The 25,640-nt window shown below is 33.7% G+C and overlaps 1 protein-coding gene and 1 long non-coding RNA gene across 38 annotated transcripts in view; one reads left to right on the top strand and one right to left on the bottom strand.

Annotated features, from left to right (window-relative positions):
* Positions 1-25,640, top strand: part of LOC146994913 (uncharacterized) — a 691,669-nt gene that overhangs the window by 203,985 nt on the left and 462,044 nt on the right. Inside the window, exon 3 of one of the 32 annotated variants that reach the window (XR_015043341.1) lies at positions 20,543-21,846. The exons of the other annotated variants lie outside the window; for them this stretch is intronic. The gene's annotated coding sequence lies outside the window, so the exon portion shown is untranslated. Of the gene's footprint in view, positions 1-20,542; positions 21,847-25,640 lie in introns of those variants that run through there. 32 annotated transcript variants of the gene reach the window in all.
* Positions 1-25,640, bottom strand: part of LOC146994914 (uncharacterized) — a 260,019-nt gene that overhangs the window by 137,782 nt on the left and 96,597 nt on the right. The gene's annotated exons all lie outside the window — the stretch shown is intronic.

Genomic DNA, 25,640 nt, shown 5'->3' with positions numbered 1-25,640 from the left:
CAATATGCTCTTTAAAACATTTTGTGATACTGCTATTGAACAGATTTTTATGGTTTAAGTAAGAACATGATATTTAATAAAGAATAAAGGTAACACACAAAACGTTAAAAAACGCCCCTCTGGACGTAATATAAAAATCTGGTTTTTTTTTTTTTTTTTTTTTTTTGAGCCCAAAGGGCGTTAGCCCAGAAGGGCTATTAATTTCGTTTGGCATTTTGCGTCGAAAACTTTAAATGTTCGTTTGACTTTTCAAATTTTTGGCACCAAATATTATCACCCTGCGTTACATTTAAATAAATTATATAATAAAGAATTTACATAAATGTGTGTATGTTTCTCGCTCTGTCTTCAAACAACGGTACCTAGAGCCATCTAATTTTGAATAACGTAATCCTCCCTCGAATATGGGCATCTAGAAGCCCTAATTTGGGATTTAAAATTCATTTTATTATCGATTTCATATTTTACAACACTTTAACGAATTTTTGATTAATAACTGAACGATTTCAAAGCGAGCAATGGCAACACTATAGGGAGAGGGGGGAGCACTTTCATCTCCAGCGCGCGAGACTGTGTATCGGAAATTCTAAAGATATGCTCATTTTAAAATTATTTTGCGTTATTGTTGTTGAATTTATGGTTTAAGTGCGAAGAAAATTTATTTAATAAATAACGGTGACACACAAAACTTTAAAAAAGCGCACCTTAGGGCGTAATGTAAAATCTAAAAGCTTTCAGATTTATAATTAAAAAAAACATCTTTTTTCCCATAAATATTTTTGTTTGCCTGATTCCTAGAAATAAAATCAGGAGTAATAATCACTCTTACTTGGAAATTCTGTTTTCCTTTTACGAAATCGTTTACATTTATCTTATCTAAAAACAATAAATTGTAATTTAAAAAGTTAAACGTTATTGATGCTACAGATTTTCAAATAGTTTTATAAGGTAAAAGCTCCGTTAAAAAGGATGATGTCAAGCAGAATGTAATTGTTTAGTTCATTAAAATCACCGCACTTAGCGTTATTTATTCTCAAGAACTAATAAATTTAGAAAATATTTTAGGAATATAATGATAACAAATTGCCATTTCCTTTATCAGACTGGAGTGAAAAACAAAAAAAAGTTCTAGAAATACAATTTTGGAACACGTTGTTTATGTTCAGAGGCTATATTCTCTCGTCAATGTATAAGGCTTAAATGCTTCTGATGAAGTAAAACATGTTAGAGTATTAATAATAAAATACTGTGTAAGAATTTTTTGCAAGCCCTTTTTACTTCCTTGTACGAAGTAAAAAGGAAGTATTGTAATCGCGAAAAGTTTCAGGCAGCATATTTCAACGAAAATATCCATTTTGACCGCTATCGAATGCAATTTAACGATGTTTTTGCGCGATATCTGTACGTGAGGACAGAATAAAATACTCTTTTCCTTCAAAAAAATTATAAAACTGCTTTAAAATTAATTCTGAAGAGAATTTTTCGTCGCGTCTGTACGAACGTATGTACGTACGTGCATGCGTACGTACGTATCTCGCATAACTCAAAAACGAGTAGCCTCAGAACGTTGAAATCTTGTATATAGGACTGCTATAACATTTAGATGTGCACCTCGTATTTTGGTGCAATCGGCCGCACCAAACGTATATTTATATATATATCCACTATGTTACCCGGCTCAGTAATCTCAGTTTCTTTACTCTTATATGTTTGTAAATTGTACATTTTTTGCTTTAAAAATAATTGAATTATGTTGTTTTTATCTTCCGGTTAAGGATTTTATGCCTTTAGTAAATCTGTGTGCAATATTTTTAGAATTATCAGCAATTTTAAAGTTATTTAATTGCCGCTAAGCTTTTTTTAATGGCGACCATTTGATGTTTACATTTGAAACAGGAGACTAGTGGATTTGTTGCCAATCTAGAGAAACTTAGCTTCGCAACAACAAAGATAACGCCTTCATTTATTATTTAAATCATGCTTAATCCTTTCTGGAATTTTTCGAGGAAATAAGCGTTTAAAATTTACTTCGTAATTTTTAATATAGATATTTTGAGTTTTTATGTATTTTTGCCTTCTCGCGAAGTGAGAACTGAATTAATTAAATGAGAAACACTCAATCGTCTGTGAAAAACTATTTCTTTTTTTTTTTTTTTTTTTTGCTTAATTTCTTTTATACATCATTCTAGCTTTATTATAGTATTTGAATAGAACATGTGGCAACGATTAGATAATTCTATTCTTTAAATGATATAAATTTTGTGCATTATGAGTTATAATATGAACGAAATATATGAGTTAACTGTTATATAATTATTGGATTATATAACAGTTAACTTAGTTTCCGTTATAAAATTATTATATAAGTTAACTGTTATATAATTATTAATACTGTTAAGTGAACCTAGCGCCAGAGTGTCGCTATGGTAAACAAATACTAGAGTTAATTTTAAAGAATGCATTTATTCTATTGTGGTTTATGCGCTGTCGGCGAAGTAGATTTAATTCAATCCAATAAGTTTAAATGAAATGCAAGAAAAAATGCGTATAATTTAATATTCCAATACAAGGAAGTCATGGTGTACACATCAGATTTTTAATTCCGTAAGAAAGAGAGACTGTAATAAAAAATTCAGATTTTACATTACGGCCACACAGCCGTTTTTTTTTAACGTTTTGTGTGTTACCTTTATTTATTAAATATCATATTCTTCGCACTTAACCATAAAATTCAATTCAACGGCACTATCGCAAAATAATTTTTAAAATGAGCCTATCTTTAGAATTTCCGATATACAGTCTCGCGCGCTGGAGACAATTAGCCCATAGGGGCTTTGTCCCTGAAGAACTATTGTTTTCGCTTTGCGATTTTGCGTTGGATAACTATAAATGTCCGTTTCACTTTTCAAACTGTTGCCACCAAATGTTAGAGACCTGCATTATATTTGAAGAAACTAAATAATGAAGAATCTGCATAAATATAAGTATGTTTTTCGCATTGTGATAAAACAACGAGACCTAGGGCCATCCAGTTTGAATGACGTAATCCTACTGCGAATATGGACATCTGAAAGCCCAGATTTGAAATTTGTTTCATTATCGATTTCATATTTTGTAAAACTTTTACGAATTTGATTAACAAACTCTACGATTTCAAAGCGAGCAATGGCAACGTTGTACAGGGAAAGAAAAGAAAAAATAAAAAATAAAATATATATATATATATATATATATATATATATATATATATATACACAGTAAGACCCCGCTTAACGCTGTTTCGGTTTAGCGCTCTTTTATTTCAACCCGGGGATTCCACGAAATCGCTCGCAGCATAAGGGGATTCCCCGAAATATTATGCAGCGATAGGTTTCAAATACATATCCGAAAGAGTGTACTTGTATTTCTTGTTTGGTGCGGTATTGTACAGACATATTTTTATTATTGAAAACATTTGTTGACATTATTGTAAGTATTAATTTACATATTTAATACTATATTACAGTGTCAAATATTTTGATCTTTAGTTCTTTACTATGGGTGATAATGAAAAAGAAAAGAAAGCAACCAGAAAAAGCATTTCACTCAAAACTAAAATGGAAGTGATTAGAAGATTAGATTCTGGTGAACGTCAAACTCTAATTAGTGCTTCATTGAATTTGCCAACTTCAACAATAAGGACCATCATGAAGAATAAAGAAAAAATACTGTCATCGGCAACTGCAACTACGTCAAGCTCTGCAACTAAAATTACCCGTTCTAGAAATAATATCATAGAGGAAATGGAAAAACGACTGTTTATATGGATTGACGACGAAATTGACCGCAATATGCCATTAAGCCAATCTATCATAATGGAAAAAGCTAGAAGAATTTTTTATTACATTCAGGCTGAGACAATTGACAAAAGTGAAACTTTCGTTGCTAGTCGAAGATGGTTTAATAGATTTAAACATCGAAATAACCTTCACAACATAAAGATTACAGGAGAAGCAGCAAGTGGTGATACAAAAGCGGCGGCTGAATTTCCAGCGATATTAAAAAAAAAATAATTGAAGAAGGAAACTATCCTCCAGAATTGGTTTTTAATGTTGATGAAACAGGCTTGTTTTGGAAAAGAATGCCGAAACGAACATTTCTATCCCGTGAAGAGAAACGGGCACCAGGATTTAAAGCTGCAAAAGATCGCTTAACCCTTCTACTAGGTGGTAACGCAAGCGGAGATTTTAAATTAAAACCATTACTAATTTACCATTCATAAAACCCAAGAGCGATGAAAGGCATATCTAAATCAACTTTACTTGTAATTTGGGAGTCTAATAAAAAATCATGGATAACTGCGAAAATTTTCCAGGATTGGTTCACTGAACATTTCTGCCCGTCTGTTAAACGTTATTGCAAAATTAAAAAACTTGAACAAAAAGCACTTCTGTTAATTGATAATGCTCCAAGCCACCCAACAAATTTATCAGACTTAACAACATGCATTCCAGTCGAAGTGGTTTTCTTGCCGCCTAACACAACTGCCTTAATTCAACCAATGGACCAAGGCGTTATATCAAATTTTAAGGCTTATTACTTGCGGCGAACCTTTAAGCAAATGTTTGAAAAAACAGACGGAGAAGAGAACCAGTCCATAAGAGAATTTTGGAAAAACTACAACATCGTGGATGCTGTAGAAAACATAGGCCTTTCTTGGAATGAGGTAACAGAAAGATCTTTGAAAGGAGTATGGAAGAATATTTGGCCGGATTTAAGTAAGAGCGATGACGTTGGACACTCTGTCGATGTGGATGAAATAGTGGAAGAGATAGTGAAATTAACGAAGCAAACCGGTTTTGAAGGGGTAAATGTGGAAGATGTCGTAGAAATAATTCAAGAAGCAGCGGCTAGTCTTTCTAATGATGAGCTCAAGGAATTAACTGAACAAGAAGAAAACAAAAATGTTGACAGCAGTGATTCAGAAGAAGAGCAAAAAGAACTTTCGATGGCGTTTGTAAAAAGGAGTTTGTCTACCATAACTGAAATAATGGATCAATTCATTGAAAATGATCCGAATTTTGACAGGAGCTCAAAAGTAAGGCGTGGTGTTAGAGATGCTCTATCCGTTTATGAAGAACTTTTAAGAGAACAACGCAAAAGAAAAAAGCAAACAACATTAGATGCTTTTGTCACAAAAAGGCAGAACACTGAAAACGCGGAAGGCTAACTAAATATGACTGACTGAGAATTTTATTTGTTTTTTTTTAAGAATATTCGTTTTGTTATTTATATTTTGTTTTTATTTTTGCAAGAAATAATAATGTGGTATTAATTTGGGCTTTAAGAAATAAATGTTTGGTTTTATTTTTATTAAAAAAAAACATACTTTTTAAATTTAATACCTAACCAATTTCCTAGCCATCTTCCCCTAACCCCAATATTTACATGTAAAGATAGCCTCGTTTAGCGTTGTTTCGCATTACGCTCTACTTTGATGGAACGTATCCCCCGCGTTAAGCGGGGTCTTACTGTATTTTTTATCCTGCAGTTGTTTCTTATCCTTAGTTAAAATTGCTCTTCTTGACCGAAAGAGAAATTCACCCCACCTCATAAATTATTCACTTCCGAGGTTGGGAAACACAAAGCTTGGACCCACATAAGCTTTGTTTTTCCCGACGTAGTTAGTTTTTACAGAAGATTCGCTGCTTCTGACGTAAAAGGAGGTGCATCACTAGTTTTCCGCTGATACCATCACTGACCAGAGTTTTCTGCAGATTATGCTCTTCCAGCGTAGTAAATCTTCAAGGGAAACTCAAATTTTAAATTCTGAGAATTTTTTTTTTCAGGTGTACAGGAATATTAATTAAAAATACTGATAAAAGTGTTAAAATATCAAACAATAACGGCACTCTTCTGTTATCGGGACTGGATTCAGAAATGTATGTATGTGTGTGTATGTATGCATGTAAGAAATGTATGTATTCAGAAATGTATGTGTGTGTATGTAACATATATACGTCCATACATACTATGTATGTATGTATGTATGGACGTATATATGTTAGAGTTGCCACGCTACCTGCAAAATCGGGAAAACCGGAAAAAGTCAGGGCATTCGAAAATTGACCAAAAAAGTCGGGGAAAAGTCAGGGAATTTAAATATTTTAGTCAAAATCGGGAAAAGTCAGGGAATGTCATACGGCCCAAGGCCCAAGGCGTTTGACTTCCGGAGTACCTTCGCAACTTAATGCAATTACCTCCACAACTTCGATAAGGAAAACTGAGTTGAATAAGAAAAAGCAATGGCTGAAGAAAAATGAACAAACCGTTAAGGGTTTACTATGAAAGAAATGAATAAGGAGTCCGCGCAAGGGACGAGTAATTCTCTCTGCTTTCAACTTGTAATCCAAGATTGAAAGAGAGAGAGGTGTTGATTGAGGCGAATTCCAGAACGCATTGCATTAATGGAATCGGAAAGGTTGGAAGAGAACAGCCGGGAAACATGTTGTTCCAGGGCTTGGGAAAGGTAATATTAGGTAATACGGACAGCCGCAGTGATGGCTGATGCCTTGGGGATGAGCGGGGGGGGGAAGAGTCTTGCGACTAAACTGGAATCCAGGGAAGAAGGAGCGAAGAGGCATGGAGGTAGGAAAGGAACTTCCTACCTCCATGCGAAGAGGAGGGAGGGGATAGCCTATTCAGGAAGGCGAAAAGTTCTCCGACCGCCCGTGGCGAGTAGAGAATGGGAGCAACTTTTCGAGCGGAAGAGAACCGTGAAGAAAGTTAACTGCGAAAAAGACGGAGAAATTTTTAGAAGAGGATTTAAAGAGACTGGTATTGAGCAAAAGAAGGAAAGCAGGGAAAATAAAGGAAGGATTAAAAAGAGAAATTATATTAAATTTAATTATGGAAAAGGGTCGTGAAGTGATGAAATGCAAGCTTGTAATACCTGTGAAAAAATAAGGAATTGGAACTTAAATTTAAGTAAAAGGTGGTCTGCAGGAATGATTAAATTAAAGATAATTTATTGCAGGATTATTTAAGTCTCAAATTTAACGAAATTTTACTAGAAGTTAAATTAGTTTAATAAGTTGATGTTTAATATTGCTTATTTTTAAAGTTAACTTTAATGCTATAAGTCTGGTCCGTGAAAAATGAAAAGGTGAGGTCCTGATAAATGGGGGGAGGTCATGTTTAGTGGTACAGGTGTAGGTCGCGATGAACGAGGCCAGATTAGATCCGGCGGGCAGTGATGTAAAAAGGAGAGTTAGTTAAGGGTCGCCGGGTTAGGCCCGTGAAGTGCTGGTTAAAGTTTAAAGTTTAAGATTAGAAAGAATTCCTAGTCAAGCAAGCACCTCCGCTTTGGCTTCCTAGGAAAGATGTTAAATGTTCTATCAAGAACGCTCTTAGGTCGCTTAGCAGAGCTGGGCTCTGCTGGATTATAGGCAGGAAGTGAATGCAAGACTGGGTTTTCAATCTGAGAAAGTCTATTGAAAAACTTGGCCGAATTTTGCCGAAAAAAGGCATCTAGGGGTAAAATTTTGAGATCGTTATGGAGCACTTCATTCCGGACGAAATAATGAGCATTGGTGAGTATGCGAAGCGTGACGCTCTGGAATACTTGGAGTTTCTTTAGGTGGCTGTTGGCTGCGGTTGACCAGATGATAGCTGCATAGGTGAGGATGGGAAGGATGGTACTGCGATAAAGGAGGATCTTGTTGCTGAGAGAGAGGTTGCTGGTTCGGTTGATAAGTGACATTAGTTGGGTTCTGACAGTTCTTGCTTTGGCTATTGTATAGTTGATATGGGTACTCCAGAGCAGCTTCGCATCTAGATAAACTCCCAGATATTTATAGGAATCCACCCAGGGTATCTCCTCTTCAAATAACCTGAGTGGTTGGAGTTGACTATGGACGTTCCTCTTTCTGGAAAAGAAAACGGTGGCGGCACTTTTTGCGACGTTAATTTTGATTTTCCAGGTAATGAGCCAGGACTCCAAGTCTGTTAAATAAAGTTGAAGGTGATTGAGAGTGGCGTTAAGTGTTGGCTGCTGAGAAATGATGGCTGTGTCGTCCGCACAAAGGGCTAGATCGACACTTGGTGATTGTGGTATGTCATTTACATACAAGTTGAAGAGCGTAGCGCTAAGAATTCCTCCCTGAGGCACCCCCGCCAGGATAGGCCGAGGAGAAGAAACAGAATATTTAACTTTGACAGAAAAGGTACGATTATTGAGGTAAGAGTGCATTATGTGCACGAAATCAGCCGAAATTTCAAGTCGCATGAGCTTGAATAAAATTCGGATATGCCAACACCTGTCGAAAGCCTTTGCTACGTCTAAATAGACTATAGTTGTAGGCTTTCCACTGCGAGATCCTGTGTGAATGATTTCTACTACCCTCAGTAGCTGGGTCTGAGTTAAGTGTTTTGCGCGAAAACCGAATTGTTGAGGAATAATAATATTTCGGTTTCGGCAGAAATCATTCAGGTATCTAAGCAGTATAGCTTCGTAGATTTTACTAAGTGAAGACAGGAGGCTGATCGGTCTGTAATTTTGAGGGACTTTGGGTCCATACCAGGTTTTAGAATAGGAATGACTAAAGCATTCTTCCAGCTATTAGGATAATATTTTAACCTTAGCATTGAGTTAATCAAAACTGCTAGGTAAAATATGAATTTAATAGGCAAATTTTTAATCATGCGATTAGAAATCCTATCAAGGCCAGGTGCTTTTGCAGGGGTGAGATTTTTGACAATTGCAGAAATCTCAGTCATGGTTGTGGTAATGGGTTCCTCAGAATGTGTATCTGAGGAGAGAAATTCTTCAACTTGGTGTTGGACTTCATGCGTGTGCGTTGCACAGGTATCGAACATGAGTCCAGTGTTTAATGAGAATTGTGTTTGAAGACTGTCCGCTATGCGTTCAGCCTTCTCAGTATCTGTTAATGCCATCCGGTCATTGACCGTGCTCATTAGGGGGGGAATGTCATGTTTAGGTTTGCGAAGCCGTGCGCTAGCAACCCAAAGGCTATTGTCAGAAGTCTTTAAGGACTTAAGATAATTTGAGTATTTATCATCTGCGTACTTTTTAATGTCAGACTTGATCTCATTCTGGATTCTTCGCAGTTGTAGTCGAAAGGATTCTAAAAGTATGTTTTGCCAATCTCTGCGAAGACGGTTTTTAATTTTGATTTTATCCTTAATGAAGTCAGGTAATTTATAGTGATTAGGCCTGAATTTGGGTTTGGAAGCAGCCGTGAACGCACTTCCCAGGGTTTGGTTGAGCCTGTCAATGGCTAAGTCAACCTCCTGATTATCGTTAATTTTGATAGGGGGGAGAATACCATTTTCCAAAACATACCGAAAGTTGTCCCAGTTAGTCGAGACTTGCGCCGGTAAATTTTGATTGATTTTGGTAGTTTTAAGGGTGAGGTGAACCGGATAATGGTCAGAGGACAATTCCGGAATCACTTTGATCGAATAATCTAATGGAATATTTTTAAATAAAGCCAAATCAATAATGGAAGGAGCACCTAACCCCCCAGGAAACTGGTAATGGGTAGGTGAGTTCGGCGCTATAATTTGGGTACGGGCGTCCTGAGCCCAGATTTTGAGTTTATCGCCATAGTTGTTGGCATTGACACAATCCCAACTTCTATGACGGGCATTTAAGTCTCCTGCGATAATCAGGTTATTTGCTACACCACTTAATTTTCTGAGATCAGAGAGAAAGGCAGGTCCCTGTCTCGGAGGCATATAGCAGGACGCTACTGCTATTGGGGGGGGGAATTTTGAATATGAATTTGAATAATTGTCGCTTCTAGGGCCTCCAGTGGTGGCGTGGGTATTCTAGAATGCTTTAATGAGCGTTTTACATATATGCTAGTACCGCCACTAGCACGAACAGTGTCACTGATGCATACCTCTCTATCTTTTCGGTAGCATAACATAATTCGCGATGTTCGCGCTAAGTCCCTCAACCAGATGTACAATCCTGTACGAGGAAGAGGTCCATGTGGTGCTCATTAATAAAATCCCGGACTTCGTGGATCTTGTTCTTTATTCCGTTGGCATTCCAGAACGAAATCAGTAGCTCTTCATCTCTATTTGGATCGTTGAACGTGCTGGTTTAGTTGAGGAGTCCAACGTAGGCCTCGTAGATAAAAAATGCTCGCTCAGGTCCGGTGGAGACTGTCCGTAGCTGAGGCAGGGCATTTCTGAAGGCTTGTAGTAAGGTTTTGTGGTCGATTCCGAACTCAGATGAGATCTGGAATACTCAACGGAGAGTGTCGGTACAGCTGCAGTCCTCAGGAGTTGGGGCTAGAGCCTGGGCCGGTGGTGCTGGCTGTGATGCAGGTCGCAGTGCCGGGGCTTGCTATGTCATACGGTGATCCTCCAAAAAGCGAGTTTTGCGCCAATGTTGGAAACGATCACTTTGTTGGCGACTTATGTATCGGATGAGTGTCATTCGGCCAGCTGGCGTAGAGCCAATTTTCGCATTGTCTTTTAGAAAGGCAAAGCAAGTTTTCGAACCGCGAGAATCCTAAAGACTCGCTTGTGCAGATTATGTTGAACTGAAGAAAATACCTTTCCATTCTCGTATGCAACAAAATCGGTTTAATCCTAATATACGGTACCATGGACTCTGATCTAATGTAAGAATGTCTATGTAAAGAAAGAAAGGTTCCATAGACGTAATGTAAATCAGTTTGCTAGAGTGTCGGTAGAAAGCGGAGGGAAAAACTCGCCAAGGGCAAAGAATGCCAAGGGGATTTGGCGACGGAACCTGACGGCCAGAATTTCCCTTTCCGCGATGTTCTTAGACTTTCGTGATAATTTATACTCGGATTTTCGTACTTTTTTTTTGCTCAAAATAGCTAATTTATTAATTAATTTACTCGCACAAAAATTATTTTCTTTTCCTTTAAAGGAAATTTAAAATGATATTCGTTTTATGTACTCTTGATAAACTTGACCTTTGAATTTCGCGAGCTCCGGCGACAGATATTTCGCGCATACGGAGCTGTTTCCCTCAACGTTGAGACGGAGCCATTTCTGTTGCAGAGAAGTTTTTTTTTATCTTAACAATACATATTTAGTTTATTCTAACCTCCATGTACGGTACACACAGGATTTGGTGATATTATGATGAGCAGTAACAACAGTTACCCTTTTCTGTCTCTTAGTCTCTGTTTAAGAAGATGTTGGGCAGTAAACCGGTCATTTTGGTGTTGGCGGCAGTTTTCAAAATTCTACCAAGGCCGTAGCAAAGACTAGGATTTTATCGCAAAATCTTTTAAACTTTTTTTTTTTTTTCATTTTAATAAATGCCTTATTTTTCATTTTGCAGTAAAATAAAAAATCGTAATCAGTCAGTAAAAATAGTAATCGTTTAATCTGACTATATTCGCCAAAATATCATTGATTATGGTAATTCAATTTTTAAGTAATTAACTTCATTTTAATGTTATTTATAGCATTTAATGTTTAAATCCTCTAAATTTATTTATTATTAGTTAACAATACTTTCAAATTTAGGCAAATTTCTCTGGCATAATTCTGAAACTAAATCTAGCAGTATGATGACATACTATCACGAAATTTAATGCACATATTTTTGTTTATGTATGCTGCTAAATAAATATAAAATACCTGAATTTATTTTAAAATATCATTAAATAGATTTATTTATTTCGTTTAGCTGCAAAATGTCTGCAAAAAAACTCGTTTTTTAATCCAGATCGGGCAGATTCTAATCTCAATCTTCAGTGGAGAAAACAGCTCCTATTATAGCTATAATAGTAATTCTTTCAGGATTTTATTATATAATGCCTCTGATGCAATTGACAAACTTTTGTGTTTACAAATGGTACTATAATTAATTTACTTCTCAGCGCAGCCAACACGCACTATGCGAATAGACTGGAATTTTCTCAAAACACACCTGGAAAATCTGGAAAAGTCGGAATTTCATTCTCCTCTTTAAGAGGCATACATACTATGTATGTGCTTATATGTGTATATGTATGTGCGGACTTACAGTTAGTCAATAAAGTCTGCGTACATCAAGAAAAGTAATATCAAATCCAAATTTTAAGGTGCGAAAAGGGTAGTTTCTTAAAGTTTTATTTTTTAAATATTTAGTTTCAATAAGGGACTTTGAAATTATTTAACTGTAATATTTTCATATCTAATAATTTATGCACACTAATTTTTAAAAGATAAGTGGCCAGGAATTAAAGCCTATAAAGTTTGCGTACAACGCGAAGGAGGCAGGGGATTTCTTATCTAACTTTTAAACTTCAAACTTGAGAATGCAAAGAAGGTTACGCTTTGAAGGTCATTGACTTCCGAAGCAAATTTCACGTTGATTGGAAGTTGCTATTTCTATTTTCTTTGACGAAAATGACAACCAATAAAGAAATTCCTTTAGTTACGAGACAACTAATTATCAAATTGAGAGCTGAAGGTAAAACTCTTCGTTATATTGGTAAAACCATTAGAAAACCATTTTCTAGTGTGCAAAGAGTTATTCAAAACTATCTTGACACTGGTAGTCTTGCTGTAAAACCAAGATGTGGGAGACCGAAGAAGCTAACGCAGAGAGAAGAAAGAAAAATTCTTTTACGAATTAAACAAAATCCTAAACTTTCTTCTGCAAGCATTGCAAAAGACATTTTTTTAACTAGCAACAAGGAAATTTCTACTGAAACTGTACGAAAAGTGCTGCGAAAGTCCAAATATCATAGACGCAAACCTAGGTCTAAGCCATACATTTCCGAGACAAATAGAAAGAAAAGAATTGCTTTTGCCAAAACATATTTAAACTCTTCGCAGGACTTCTGGAACAATGTAATTTGGTCAGATGAAAGTAAATTTACAATATTTAAAGTTAATGACCACCCTATTGTATGGAGAAAACCAGGAACAGAACTGAATCTGAGAAATTTAAATCCAACTGTCAAACATGGAGTTGGCGGTGTGGTAGTATGGTGGTGTATGTCGTCGAAAGGAGTAGGAAATTTTCACATTATTGATGAAGTCATGGATAAGTATGTTTATCTGGATATTCTGAAGAAAAATCTACGAGACAGTGCCCGAAATTTAAACCTTTCTAATACCTTTATTTTCCAACAAGACAACGACCCGAAACATACAGCTAAAATTGTGAAGGAATATCTCCTCTATCACACTCCAAAACAGTTGCGTACTCCACCACAGTCACCAGACCTCAATCCAATCGAATATTTGTGGGCAAAATTGGAGAAATGAATTCGAAAACACAATATTACGTCGCGAAATAAGCTAATTAGTAAATTGCAGGAAGAATGGGCGAAATTTACGTCGGATGACACTGAAAAACTAGTTCAGTCAATGCCCAGACGTCTGCAAGCTGTTTTGAAGAATAAAGGATATCCTACAAAGTATTGAAGTAATGTAAAAAACTTATATTTTGCTTTTTTTTTAAAGTGTACGCAGACTTAACTGGAGGGAATTTCTGAGTTTTTTTGACAAAATATATTTTTGAAAAAATGTAAAAAGTATTACACTGATATTTACTTTTTATTTAAGCTTACAATTTTAGATAATAGAAGAAAAAAAATGCAATGATTAAAATACATTTTTCTATGCTTTAAGTGTTTTTTTAATTTAAAATTTAGTCTGTATGCAGACTTTCGTGACTAACTGTATGTAGGTGCCTGTATGTGTGCGTGTATACACAGACATGCATACGTTTTTACACTGCGCGAAAAGCGGGGGGGGGGGGAGTTCTTTATACCTTGTTCTACTGGGCCGATTGACAAAATTCAACTTGCGTTTTTCATGTCTCGAAAGCGCGACTTAGGATATGTATTAGAGTTATATATAGCATTGCTCTAACATAAGCATTTTGACACAAAATCGGACTTTTTCTGAAATAACGTACCAATTTTTTTCCCCTCTATATTTCGATTCTACGAGTTAATATTAAATTTTCTAATTTATTCTACGAGTTAATATTAAATTTTCTAATTTTTGGTGAAAAATTTATGGAGAAATTTCAAAAATCCACCTTAGAGCATTTTTTTTTTTTTTTTTTTTTTTTTTTCCCAGTTTGAGCCAAGATTAATTCACTCAGCGAACTTCTTAATTGGTACTTACGTATTATCGCAACCAGGTTGGCGCTATTTGTAAGTTTGAGTAAAAAAGTATGAATAGAAAGAAAATGTACATTTATTAATTACAGATAATTTTTAATACAGTTTTTTATATTATTTTGTTTTAAAATATAAAATAGCAATTAAACCCTTCCGGTTTCGAATTTGAATAAGTTGCAGAATTATTTTTTCGGCGGAAATCTTTTGGCTATTGCTTTTAGCACTGATTGAAAACCGTATTCGCCATAACCATGTACACGTCGACTTATTTTTACTTAAAAAAACATCCCAGAATTGCACAAAAATGGCACTGCGCACACTGTTGACTTTATCCATGTACACTGCTATTTTCTCATAAATTACAAAAATTTGCACGAAAATGCAGGAAAATTTTGTGAATTTCCACATGCTCTTTTTACAAAACTACGTATAACACGTAGGGGTGCCGTAAGTAGGGTAGCCAAATTTGGCAATTTATGCGAATTTTGGCCTGGTTGCGATAATACGTAAGTACTTCTTAATTTATTGCAATCTATTTTCCGTTCCTTTTTTTTAATTATACAGGAGCGGGAAAACGTCATCGTTCTTACTTTCAACTAATTTTAACAAAGTGCGTAAATGAGATTTGGCGTTATTATCCCTTATAGCAAATATGCCAAATTTCAAAACGCCCCAATGTGTAAATTCACGTATATCTTAGGAAATTCTGGATAAAAAAAACTCGAATTTTCGTAGATATGCTTAGAAATACAACTACTTTAAGATGATGGTAAAAATTTTATAGGTCAGAATTCAAAATTTGTTTCGAAAAATTGATAAAATTTGTTTAAAAATACAAATTAACAAATAAATCATAAAAAATGGGTGAATTTGATTTGGAATGAACTTAAATTTCGAAATGTGGAAGGAAAAATACAAAAAGTTTAATAAAAAAGAGATATTAATAAATATATATATTAAATTCAATTAACATGGAGGAGCTAAAATTTTGAGAGCGAATTTTTTAAAAATTCCCGTGCGAGTTTTTACAAAACTTGGCAATCTGGCATCATTTGAGTCGTAGAATCGAAATATGGAAAGAAGTAACATACTGTGGGTAAAAAAAAGTATTTGCACACCTACATTTTTGTTTGCAATTCATAAAAAGAAGCATTAAGAAATAAAAAAATTGGTATTTCCAAATCAGAATAAGTTTAATCATCCGAAACAAACAGAAAAATTACAATAATATAAATAACAATGCTTTTTTGTAACAAAATTAAAATATCTCATATCAAAAAATATTTGCACACCTGCATGAATACAAAAGAAATAAAATATATAAGCAAATTTCAAATAACTAATATTTAGTATGCATTCCTTTAGCATCTATTACTGCTTGTAATCTTGCTGGCATTGATTTAATTAAATTTTCTGTAACAGTAGGGTCAGTATTCGACCACTCTTCAATAAGGGCTTAAGAGCAGATTTGCTTGAAATCTTCCTTTTTCTTATTTTTAAATCCAAAGAATTCCACAAATTTTCCAAAGGATTTAAGTCTGGTGATTGTGGTGAAGTGGCAAGTTTTCTGGGTACATTATAAAGCAACCACATACGTGTTATACCGGCAGTGTTCTTGGGATCATTGTCTTGCTGAAAATAGTACGAATTACTGATACCAATTTTATTGCACTTTGTGGCAAATTATCTCGCAACACATCAATATAGGTTCGAGCTATCATATTCCCATCAATAAAACACAAATTACCAACTCCTTTGCTAGCCATGCACCCCCAAATCATAACATAACCTCCTCCATGTTTAACTGTAGGTAACAAACACATTTTGGGTATGAAAAGCAGTACAAGGTTTTCTCCAAATTATTTTCCTGCCATCTGATTTAAAGATATTGAACCTACTCTCGTCGGAGAATATGACATTTTTCCAGAAATGAATTGGCTTATTGTTATATTCCTTAGCGAATTCAAGTCTCTTCAGACTATTTCGTTCAGTTATGAGAGGTTTTTTTTTCCTTGGTGATCTCCCATAAATGTGTGCTTCATGCAGGACATTTCGAACACTTTGGGCACAGGTTTGAACTCCAGATGTTGAAGCGACATCATTGGCTAAAGTAATTGCACTAACAAATGGACTTTTTGATGCTTCTCTTATGAATTTTCGCTTCATTCGCAGTGAAAATTTCTTTGGGCGTCCAGAGCGCAAGTTATTTGATGTAGATCCTCTTTCTTTATAACGTTTTATAATATACCGAACAGTAGAGAAGCAAACATTTACTTTTTTACCTATTTCTCGATAACTTAGGCCATTTTCACGTAGAGACACAATTTTTTCTCGCAACGAAATCGGCAATTCAGATTTCTTAGGTGCCATTACAATTTGAATCGACAATCAACTGATAACGTTTCGACAACACCTAGTCGTCTTACGTACGTTATTTACTGCAAGATGACTGTCAAATAATAGCATAAAAATGCAAATTTGCTAAAGTTGAGTTGAGTGTGCAAATACTTTTTTGACATAAGCTATTTTAATATTGTTGCAAAAAATGTTTTTTTATTAATATTATTGTATTTTTTAATTAATTTATATAAATAAGCTTATTCTATTTTTAAATGCCAATTTTTGTATTTCTTAATGCATTTTCTTATAAATTGTGAACAAAAATGTATGTGTGCAAATACTTTTTGTACCCACTGTACGTATCCTAAGTCGCGCTTTCGAGACATGAAAAACGCAATTTGAATTTTGTTAATCGGCTCAGTAGAACGGCAGATACGGGAAGTGTCCCATTTTGTGTTTTTGCGCAGTGTACTTCGCCAACATCACGCCAAAGTCGCCTAATCTGTACTTTTACTATTTTCACTTAAACGCATTTCTTGTATTATTTTCAATGCTTCGCATTGTATCAGAAGGGAACACGCATATTTTGTGATAGTATTAGAAGAGATATTTTTTCTAGGAACGATAACTTGTTCGGTTTTCAGTCTCTTGAAGCAAACATTTTTAAATATTCTTGATTTTTGGTACGATGTCGACGACACATAAATCCACATGGCTCAATTTCTCTTCCTTGTTCTAAATCATGGGTATCTAAACTAGGACCGTTTGAGGGCCACTTTGTAAAGGATAAAAATTTGCGAGGCCGCATTGCAAAGAAAGAAAAATTTGCTGGGCCACACGTACAATATTTTTAACAAATTGAAATAAAAATTAGCTCTATGTTGTTTTATTAAAATAAATTAATTTCTTTTTATTATTAATTTATTAATATTTGAATTAGATATTTATGTTATTATTAATTAGTAAAAGTTTCATTTCATTTAGTTCGGATTTCATACAAATGGAAAAAGTTCGAATTAATGAAGATGGTTGAATTTGCTTTTGTTGAACAAGCAAATCGATATCGGGTTCAATAGACGAGATAGCAATTCTTAATGCATTTTCAGGATGTTTGTCAGTGATCTTTGTTCTATATTTGTATACTTCATTCTTGAAAATAATTGTTCACGAATATAAGTGAAGACATTAATAAAGCATGATTGTTAAAATTAGGATATTTATCGCGGGGTAGGTAATCTTTATAAAACTCCAGTAAAAAAAAAATTTCAAATTTTTCTTTCAGTTGAATGTCACTTTGCATATCAACATGACATACTAAGATGTTTTTATTTAAATTTTTATTTTAAAATAAATGCCAACGAATCGAGTTCAAACATTTATTTTTTTAATAAAAATTTAAATACTTTCACAATTTGCGTACTTTAGACACCCATGTTCTAAATGTGTGATAACAAAATGGATTGCGAAAATGCGTATAAATCTAATTAAAATTAAATCCCGCAAACATGACTCCCCATATCCAGACATTCCGTATAACTCGACAACCTTTTTAAGATATTTCTAGGCCAAACAGAGCAAATATTACGTACAGTACATATAATTATTGTTTATCTTTCCTGTTCTCTTCAAGGATTTGAGTGTTCTTTTTCCGTAATTTTTGCCGTTTTTGCATTTTGCCATTAATTCTTGGAACTGTCTAACAAATTTCAAGGTATGTTGTAATACATGGCAACGCTGTTTGCTTCTTTAGAGGTGGTGGTGGTGTAATTAATTATGGCAAAGCACACTAGGGCTATCTGCCTAAGGGCAGGGATACCTTCGTGGAGGACGTTCTAAGGAAAACTGGCTCGTATACACGTTACACATGGGTAAAAACCACGAAAACACCCATGCAGCCAGCCCGTTCGCGGGATTCGAACCTCGGACCGAACTACCAGTGTCAGCGACTTTACCGCTCGGCCGCTGGTAGGCCGCTTCTTTAGAGGATACGAAAAAAGTCGGGTAGCGGCTGGCCGCTGTCTCACATACCTTTATATTGTTGCGAAATCAGAGCTTAAATTGCACGGGTTCTGGTACTTAATTACCGGAATTCGGCTATTAAGTACCGGGTTCCGGTACTTCTTAGTTTTTAGGATAAATAATAATGCTAGCCGGAGCCCTAAAAAAGAAGGCTTCGGTACTTCTTCTATGGAACTGAACAACAATTTCAGTGGAAATTTGATATCGAAAATTTTATTTTAAGCAATAAAATTATATTAAAAATTACTTATTAGATTTATTAAAATTAGAGATAAATTTAAAAAAAAAGACAAAAAAGAAAATCTGAAAGGTTTCAGATTCTAAAGTACGTCCAAAGAGGCGTTTTTTTAAACATTTTGTGTGTTACCTTTACTTATTTAATATCCTGTTCTTTGCACTTAAACCATAAAATTCAGTTCAAGATAAATATCGCAAAATAATTTTAAATTGAACATATCTTTGTTTCCGAGACACAGTCTCACGCGCTGGAGATAAAAATGTTTTTTCTGTACAACGTTGCCATAGCTCGCTTTGAAATCGTAGAGTTTGTAAATCAAAAATTCGTTAAAGTTTTACAAAATATGAAATCGATAATGAAACAAATTGCAAATCTGTGCTTTCAGATGCCCATATTCGCAGTAGGATTACGTCATTCAAAATTGGATGGCTCTAGGTATCGTTCTTTTATCACAATGCGAAACACATACTTACATTTATGCAGATTCTTCATTATTTAATTTCTTCAAATATAATACAGGGCGATAATATTAGGTGACTACAGTTTGAAAAGTGAAGCGGGCATTCAGAGTGATTCGACCCAAAATCGCAAACGAAAACAATAGTCTTTCAGAGACAAAGCCCCTTTGGACTAATAATCTAATATATAGTACGAGTATATTTAATCGAATTATTTATTATAAATTATTCGATTAAATTATTATCTAATAATAAAGTTATTAGATTAAGTTATATTTAAAATCACCAAAGAAATAAATTTTAATATATTTCTTTTATTATTTATCACTTTGATCATTAATTATTTTAATGATTAACAATTTTATTAATTATTTTATTTATTTATTTCTTCTTGTTCCTCTTTCCTGAGGGTCTACGGTAGGGCTTCGGCTCTCCTAATCTTAGAAATTAAGCCCTGTGTGAAACGTTAGAACAGCAGTTTTCAACCTTTTGTCTAACGCGTACCATCTAAACAAAAATTGATTGGATTGGATTATTTAATTATGACAAAGCACACGAGGGCTATCTGCCTAAAGGTAGGTATGCCTTTGTGGACAACCACAAGAGTTAAATTACTACAAACACACCTACAGATTTATTGATGACCTTATTACAATTAATAATTTTAGTAAAATTGAAAACTCCGACATTTATCCGAATTGTCTTAAACTTAATAAAACTAATAATTCACAAAATAGCATAGACTTTCTAGATCTTCAAATCATTAACTACAAAAAATTTTACTTTTTGACAAAACAAGAAACTTCAATTTCAATACTAACAAATTAATAAATTGGAACTCTAACATATCCAAAAAAGTAATTAACAATACTATAATTTATCAAATACAACGAATTAAAACTATATGCACAGATACAATAGATTTACAACGCGAAATTTTGATCCTTATCAAAATTCTCAAAAATAATCTAATTCTCTTTCAATTTATCAACCATTGCCTTAAAAGAGCAGGCGTTAAATACTCACTCTAAATCATTTAACTGATAGGGATATGATAATTTATTCCTAAACCTGAGAAGGCGGTATAAGTTGGATGACTGTCAGTTGAAAGATTTGTATATAGTGTAATTACTCAATTGTATATATTGTAAAAAGCTAATTGTCTTCAGACATATACTGTTACTATACTGTTACTAAAAAAATGGGCCTTTTTCCTGCCTTTAGACTGTCTACTAGCTCTTGGATAGCGAAAATGCCTTTTTCCTTTCTTAAATTCTTAATCATTGCGACACGACAATTAGCCAGAAATTAATTAATTTCCATTCACTAGTATTTTTAAAAAAATCTTAACAGACGGTCTCTCTCAGATAAGAACTCCACAAAATACATCCCTCAAGAATTCCAAGTCCCACCCACTACCATAAATTTCTTCACCCAAGTCTTGCCGACTGATATAATTCAAAGCCTCTACTGCCGCTAAGAATTTTCGGACACCCTACACTTCTGAGTCAGACACGAAGAGAACACACTGCCAACTCCCCCACTAGAAAGAATGTAAGTTACTTAATACCTTTCTGGCCTTTATATCTTCATGTACATTCACTGATCTTATTTATATTATTTTCTATTTTATTTTTATATTATTTTTATATTATTTTTATGTTCTCTTTGATTTGTTTTTGTAAAGTTTGCATTATTTATCTTTTTTATAATCTTCTATGTTTATTTCAACTTTACTTTGATTTCGATTTCATAATGACAATTTCCAATGTTTAATTTCTACAAATAATATAGTACAAAATACATAAAGATGATAGTGTCGGGGACGATTACTCGAGTTTTACAAGATTTCTCTACAGTAATTGATTTTTACTCCAAATTGAATTGACTAAAATGCTTCATGAGAATCAGTTTTTTGAGTAACAACTTGCCGGTTTGGCTTTAATTTATAACTCGAGTAAAGACGAAACACTTTCATATTTACGTATTTCTATCAATTATTGATCATTGAACGGGAGTTGGTTTGTTCCCCTTGAAAAGTCAACTAATTTCCGATCAATGACAATAATTACATGTTTTAATTTTTACTTTTACAATTGTAATATTATTCTTCGTGATGATTTAACTCCAGTCCCCGTTAAAACATTATTAACATTTTGCTTTCAAATTACTTCAAAACATCTTTCAAAATATAACTTACCAGTATGGATGCACACTTTTAAAATAATTCTACTTTAATTAAACTTAGGAGATAATATAATCAATTAATCAATACGGTTTAGGAAATAAATTATATAAATATATATATATATATATATATTTATACATGTTAAAGTGACCGATTGCCACGAAAAAGCGAGGAGTACAACTATATGTTATAGCACTCCCATATACTAAAACATTCTACGACTACTCATTCTCGAGTTATTCGAGATACGCACATCTTGAAACGAAAAAACTTACAAATACCGAAAAATATCTTTGCTGAATTCATTTTACAATCCGTTATTGGAAAAAAAAAGCTCCATATTTATTCTGTCAAGATACTATGCCAAAAAAAGAAATCATTTCAATTGATTTATTGTGGTTTAAATTGGGTGACAATTACAGAGTTTTCTTGAAACCTGGTGCCCTAAATTTTTTGCAATTACAGTTCTTACTTTAATTTGTAGAAGGAATTAGAAGGTGACAGTTTTGCATCTTCCATTCTACAGGGCCGATTAACGAAATTTAGCTTGCATTTTTCATACCGGAAAAGCGCTTCTTTCGCAAACTTGTATAAGAGTTTTAAAACAATATTAAAAATTATCCAAATTGAAATAAGAATTTATAATTGAACAAACTCGAAAAATAAAAATGCGAAAGGGAAAATATACAAATTGTAAACATATAACAATAAATCTCCTTTTAAAGAGGTCGCTTACCTAAAGAAAATTTTCTGAGTTACATGAAATTCGAATTCAAATTACAAGAATTTGTTAACTAAATTGTTCTTTATTTAAAATCATTCTCTGGGATCTGGATATACTTATGGATTACGAGGAAATGGAAACCCTTAGGGCGGAGTCTTAAGTCTCAAAGTTTTGCCTCAAATGCCAATATTTTATGATTCATGCAGTTTTTCAAGAATAAAGCTTTGAATATTATAATAAATCATAAATGAATAATAATAAACAAAAGTCTTTAATACAAATGAGATGACAAGACGAATGATTAAAATTTTATTGGAGAGCCAAAAGTGTTAATTTTACATTTAATTTTTAATAAAAGTCTAAACTTTATAACTAGTTCGAAATTTTTTTGAAATGGTAATAATAAATGAAATTGTAATAAAAAATATAATCAAAAATTTAGAAATAAGTAAATCAAATACAAAATTAAGATAATAATAGTAATAATATTAATAATAATAAAATTAATGCTAAGCAAAATAAAATATTAAGGAGAAAGAAATATAAAATTTAAAAAGTAACAATAAGAAAACACAAAAAACATAAAAGTAAATATTAATAAACAAATAAGTAAAAATAAAATAGCATTTAAAAAGAATATGATATAAACATAGTAAAAAATGCAGTAATTGCAAAAATATAATAAAAATAATTCTTAAGCTTTAATTAAAAGCCTTAATTTTGGCAAAATGCACAGTTTAGTCATAATTAAGCCACTTCCTTGGCTCCCCAATTAGTATCTTTTTTATTAAATAAATATAGGTTCTGCTTATGAGCTCAGTTTTTCAGTCAGTCAAGGAGATCATCACATGACCAGTCCCTGGTCAGTCAATGTCCAAATTTATACAATCAATGAGATCGTCTCTTATTTAGTCAATGTCCTATATTTATTCAGTCACTTCAGTCACTGGTCAATTAGTGTGATCGTCAGTTTGTCAGTCTCTCGTCAGTCAATGTACAATTTTTAGTCAGTCAATTAGATTGGTGTCATTTCGAACAAATGTATCACGAACATAAATTGAAATTATGTAAACTTAGATTTTGATATGATGCTTTAAACTGTTATGTTTATTTTTGATTTTTTTAAAGCGAAAATATTTCAGTAAAGCTTTTCTTAATTTTGAAATTGTGAAACGCTTGCTGCGCTGTGATGAAGGATGTTGAGTATTCTCGTCATCAACGTAGATAACAGCGACGGTATCAACGACGATATCAATAAGGCGTTCTTGAAATTCTTGAATTGGTTTCACTTCTAATCTGTCTACTTGATCCATTTTGCTATTTATTTCTGGTTCATTATTTGTGTTGATGAGATTGCCGAAATTGATGTCCCCTTGTGCTCCAAGATCGGTATGCGATACAATGCATTCAGCATCCAATGATTTAATAGAGGCATTCAAAGTGGGGTTTTCCTGGTTGAAGATGGTTATTCTGCTATTCATGCCTGTTTGATTACCTGAGTTATCAGGTTTTGGGTAATCAAAATTCCTTTCTGCTTCTTCATGGAAGTAATTCAATTGATTTCCATCACTTATATGGTAAACTTCAGTGGGATTATTATTGAAATCTTTGGCAAAACGTTCGATGTGGTCAGTGTCACTATCGATATGCAAATTTAGAAGATTATTATCAAAAGCTTCGTTAGGAATTTGGAGAAGATGGGTGTCATTGTCTATATCCACATCAAAGGAATCGTCATTATGTTCATGAATATCAGCACACGAATCAAAGAAATCTAAATTATGTACCTTCGTTCCGGCACTATAGTTGTGTTCATTAAGGTTAATGGTATTTTCATCGTTACTTTTTCGAGGTTTCTCTTCTCTTCGAGGAAACAAAATGAAGGCAATCGCAAAACAAATAAGTATGCCCAATAGGCTGTCGATAAACGGTGTTGGTATAAAAACGTAACATAATACTGTCAACAAAAAGAAGCCCATTTCTAAAAATGGCCCGAATTCGTTTTCAGCAGTAAAAATAACAAATTTAAGCAAATGTGATCCACACGTAAAATTTTAGCACCACTAGATTTGATATCTCTAATGATTATGGTTTATTAGCATTGTTAAAAAAGTATTCATTAACTTTGTTGTAATTCAACAAAAGCCTAAAACAATTATTAGTAACTTGATTGTTACAAATGTTATTAAAAGGATTCTTTGAATATGTAGCAATGAAAGATGTTCTGATATATAACTCTACTCATAATATAAAGGAAGTTTCTGTGTGTGTTTCTTTCGTTCATGCTGCGTGTTAGCTAATAGACTCAGGGCTACGAATTTGGTACATAGGTACATGTACACAAAAGCCAGTATACCTCGAACAGAGTTTTAAGCTCAACAATATGCTTCCATAAGAAACCATACTATCAGACGTCATTCTGACATCATATCAGGCGACGACATTTCATACGACCATCATAACAGACATTGTGAACATTGAAAACCGAGTGAATAGAACATATCGTTTCAGTTCTCTACATTCCTCAATAACAAGATATAATAAGTTGAGACAACGTAGGGTTTTCAGAGCGCTTACCTTACTAAGGGATTCAGGGAATGGAATTAAGGTAGCTCGTGCAATGGTCACTTTCTCATCCAACAGATTATGACTAGAGAGCGGAAACGAGAAAGTGACTTATATTTCATCTTCGGTGAACCAATAGAGCTAAATTATGCGTCTGCTTAATCAAAGAATCTGTAACTAGAAGAAGTAAAGGTTCACCGGGGTAAATGTGGCTCCGTCAGACCGAAGAGACACATTATGTATATCCTTGAAGCTTACTTTAAAGGGGCAAACCATTCCAAAGCTATCCACCCTCCGTACCTCACTGCGCATGTGCGAAATAACATCAGGAGGCAACAAAGCAGCATCAAAGAATGCGGCATGCCGTCGGCCATGTTAGCAATCTTTTACCACGTTGTTCGAAAACGTTCTTTGTTGTTGTAGTCAGAGGTACTTGGTTTCAGCTATGTGAAATTCTTTTAAAGACTTTTTAAATGTAATGCTGTAAGTGAAATGGTTTTGGCTATTGGGTGAAAACTTTGCTCTTGGTTTTCACAATGGTCATTCCAAATAATTGTCTAAACGTTTTCATGGTAATTTGTTTTTAAAGTTGTTGTCGGATAATTATAATGTATTTCAGTGTTTTCAATTTATTTAGGGGTGCCTTTAATTGTCTTTAAATGTGTTTTTCTGTTTCAGTTAGTTATTGCAAATTTTGCTTTTAAAATTTCACTGTAAAGTTTTAACTATGGATCCATAAAAATTTATTACGTTTTGTATGGCATGTGTTTTCCCCCCTTTTTAAGTTTACAGAAGAAAAGAATTAAGAAATTTATTTCATTTAAATTTTGTCTTCGTACGGCTCGCTGTTTAAATTGAAAGTAAAAATTGGACAGGAATTCTATAATTCGCCCCAAAATTCCAACTAACATCCTTTTGCTCAGAAAACTCCAGAAATGTATGAAAATAAAACATTTTGAGTTATTTCAAAGTAAAAAATTTACTATCT

Source organism: Stegodyphus dumicola, chromosome 10, assembly GCF_044657685.1.
Source record: "Stegodyphus dumicola isolate Sdum_Otavi_A_Nest chromosome 10, ASM4465768v1".
NCBI classification, from domain to species: domain Eukaryota; kingdom Metazoa; phylum Arthropoda; class Arachnida; order Araneae; family Eresidae; genus Stegodyphus; species Stegodyphus dumicola.
Note: the sequence above shows the minus strand (reverse complement) of the source record. Positions and strands in the feature narration are given on the sequence as shown.